We start from the raw sequence: 3905 nt of genomic DNA, 5'->3' as shown, positions 1-3905 counted from the left end.
GATTTCCTGTCAGTTTGTTCTACTAGTTATTGAGAGAAGGGTATTGAAATTTTTGCCCACAAATGTGGATTTTATTTTCTCTTTCAGTTACATGAGTTTTTGCTCTGTGCATTCTGAAGCTCTGTTGTTGGTACAGAAATATTAAGAACTGTTATATCCTATTGATAAAATGACTCCTTTCACAAAATGAAATTACCTTCTTCATCCTGGCCAATATTTTATCTTGGACAAAATTTCTAAAAATTCATGTTTTCTCATATTAATAAAGTCACCCTAGATTTCTTATGATTAGTACTCACAGGATTTATCTTTTCCAACATTTGCTTTTAACCTATTTGTGTCTTATACTTAAATATATTTTCTGCAAGCAGCATATAGTTAAGTTGTACTTTTTCCTTTTTTAACCAATCTTCCAGTCTCTGACTTTTAAATGGATTATTTAGAACATGTAAATTTAGCATTATTATTGATATGATTAGGTTTAAATCTATTATCTTGATATTTTCTTTCTATTTGTCCCATCTGTTTGGGATTTCTTTTTTCTTCTTCTTCTTTTTTTTTTTTTTTTTTGGCCTGTTTTGTGTTATTTTATATTTCTTTATGATTCAAATTATCTCCATGTTGGTTTATTAGCTATAACTCTTTGTTTTATGATTTTAGTGGTTTCTATTCTACATCTTTATCACAACCTAGCTTTAAGTGACATACTACTTCAAATAGAGTATAAAGATCTTACAATAGTATACAATTGTCCCTTGAACAACATGAGTTATCACTGCATGAGTATACTTGTAAAAGAATTTTCTTCCACCTCTGCCAGCCCTGAGGCAACAAGACCAATCTCTCCTCTTCCTCTTATTTCTCCTCCTCATCTTACTCAAAGTGAAGATGAAGAGGACAAAGATCTTTATGATCCAGTTTCACCTAACAAATAGTAAATACATTTTCCCTTTCTTATGATTTTCCTAAAGATTCTTTTTTCTCTAGATTACTTTATTGTAAGAATACAGTAAACAATATATACACAATAAATGTTAATTGACTGTTTATGTTGTCAGTAAGGTTTTTGGTCAATGGTAGGCCATTAGTAGTTATGGTTTTGGAGAGTCAAAGTTAAACATGAGTTTTTGACTGGGCAGGAAATCAGTACCCCTAACTCCCATGTCATTCAAGGGTCAAGGGTACTTCCTTTTCCCCCTCCTAATTATTGTGTTATTACTGCCAGACATTTTACTTATACATGTTATAAAAGCTTTACTATATTATTATTATTTTTAAAAACTGTCAACTGTATTTAAAGAAAATTAAATCATTAGAAAAATATCCTCCATATTTGCCAATGCAGTTGCCATTTTGGGTGTTCTTTGTTTCTTTGTGCAGATCCATATTTCCATATGATACCATTTTATTTCCAACTGAAGGAATTCTGTTTAATGTTTCTTATAGTATAGGTTTGTGTGTGATGAACTCTTTCATTATATGTATTGCAAATAGTTTTTATTTGACCTTCATCTTAGATCTCTTTCCTAGATATAGAATCATAAGTGCACTATTTGTTTTCTTTCATGGTTATAAGAATGTTGCCCCACTGTCTTCTTCTTTGCATTATTTTGGATAGGAAATCTGTTGTCATTCTTACTGTTTTATCTATGTATTTAACATGTCTTTTTCCTCTGGCTGCTTTAGTACTTTATTTTATCATTAAAAATTTATCACTAGCTTTGAGCAATTCAATTATAATACGCCTTTTGTGATTTCCTTCGTGTTACTTATTTTTTAGTTTTCTTGAGATTCATGAGTGTGTGGCTTTATGGTTTTCAGTCCTTACTGTACTTGGAATTTTTCAGCCATAAATTCTTTGAATATTTTTTATGTTCCCAGCTCCACTCCACCATTCCTGTAGGGACTCAAATTACACATGCACCAAGCCTCTAAAAGTTGTCCCACAGCTCACAAATGCTGTTTTCATTTTTACAAATGCTCTTTCAACTCTGTTTCATTTTGGATAGGTTTATATTACTATGACTTCAAGTTCACTAAGTTTTTAAATATAACATAAAAGTTTTATGTTTAATGTATAACCAATTATATCCAGTTTATTTTTATTCCATACGCTGTAGGTTTTTCTCTGGGATTTTGATCTGTAGGGTTATTTAGTGCCTTCCATATTTTTATGTAACTTTTAAACTATGTAAAGTTATAATATCTGTTTCAATATACGGGTCTGATAATTCTAACGTCTCTCACAATTCTGGATCAGTTTTGACTGATGTATTTGCATCCTCATTATGAGTTGTACTTTCCTGTTTCTTTGCATGCCTGATAATCTTTGATTTGGTGTCAGAGACTATGAATTTTTTCTTGTTGGGTACTACGTATTTTAGTGCTCTTACAAATATATTTGAGTTTTGTTCTCGGATGCAGTTAAATTACTTGGAAACAATTCCTTTTGAGTCTTGCTCTTAAGATTTATTAGGTGGTATTGAAGTAGTTACCAGCCTAGGGCTATTCTCCGCTATTGAAGCTAGACCCTTTTGTGTACACTTATCAAAAGCCCCGTGAATCATACATTTTCTCTACAGTTCAGCTGGTGGAAATAGGCACATTTCCCAGCATTACATGAGTGTCTTTTAGTAATTGAAAGTTGTGCTTTCTGCAGCCTCATACATGCAGTGATCAGTACTCAAGTGAATTCTTAAGGAAGATGCTCTGTAGTTATGTGGAATTATCTCTGTGTTCCTCTCTCTCCTCTCTGCAAACTAACTACTTTGAATTCCTGAAACACTTGGCTATATCTCTTCAATTTGGAGAAGAACCCTCTGAGCTCCATCTGGGTTTTCTCTCCCTAAGTCATGGACTGAAAATACTCTGAAAGCAGCAATCTGGGTCAATTGTAAGATTCACATAATTTATTTCCTATTTCTCAGCAAACATTGTCCTTGTTGCCTGATGTCCAACATCTAGCAAACAATTATTTAATACATTTTGTCCTTATTTTTATCATTTCAAGTGGGAGGATAAATTCTATCACTCTGTTCAGTTAGAAGTAAAGTCGCAAAAAGACATTTGGACATGACAAAACAACTATAAACTCAATTTAAGAGGAAACTAGTTAACAACACTCAGAGAGAATTTTCAGGAGCCGCATCATAGACAGAGTTCCATTGGGAAACATTTATTCAGCTGTTTAACGTAGCTCCAAGCTCTAAACCCAAATAACATAGAGCTCCAAAGAAGTTTGGCAGTGACACCTATGCTTACTATACCACGAAAATGGAAAACCACGGATCAAAAACCTCATGCCATCTTTCAACTGTTCCTGTTAAGCAGCCAAAATTGGAATCCTGAACCTTCAATCCCCTCATCAGCACTACACTTTCTCACAGACAACTCCAAAACATAGCAGAATTTGGATGGAGATTAGCAGAGGTGCAATGCACACTGTAATGTTTAGAAGCTTAAGAAATAGCATTATAAACAGGAGTAAAATTTGGAAATATACTGGTTGCTGTGCATGTGGTTGGGAGCAAAGGAAGGGAAGCAAAAGATGTGTTTTAATGTAGTAGCTACTCAAATAATTTAAATCTATAGTCTGTTGCTTTATAACAATTGAAATGGAAGATTTCATCTCAGTCTGGGTTACCACTATAAGATGTTGCTGCCAAATACAGTAAATTAAATTATAATCAAGCTGATCTGTAGGTATATATCCTATTGTGTTAAGAGAGCTAGTGCCCAGGAAGACGGAACTAAAGGATAAGTATATTGTACATACTCTGCTTTCTGATAAAGGATCCAACTTGTTAGAAAGGGTGCATTCAAAGATTAATAAAATTAAGACATGATTTACCCATGAGGAATACTAGGGCAGAATAAGTAAAAATTATAATAAATTTATTTTCTTG

At 32.9% G+C, this 3905-nt stretch overlaps 1 protein-coding gene across 2 annotated transcripts in view; it reads right to left on the bottom strand.

Annotated features, from left to right (window-relative positions):
- Positions 1–3905, bottom strand: part of USH2A (Usher syndrome 2A (autosomal recessive, mild)) — an 813932-nt gene that overhangs the window by 638583 nt on the left and 171444 nt on the right. The window lies entirely within an intron of this gene.

The sequence above is a fragment of the Mandrillus leucophaeus genome, unplaced genomic scaffold, assembly GCF_000951045.1.
Source record: "Mandrillus leucophaeus isolate KB7577 unplaced genomic scaffold, Mleu.le_1.0 Scaffold309, whole genome shotgun sequence".
NCBI lineage: Eukaryota > Metazoa > Chordata > Mammalia > Primates > Cercopithecidae > Mandrillus > Mandrillus leucophaeus.
The sequence above is the reverse complement of the archived record's forward strand: the minus strand, read 5'-3'. Positions and strand labels throughout refer to the sequence as shown.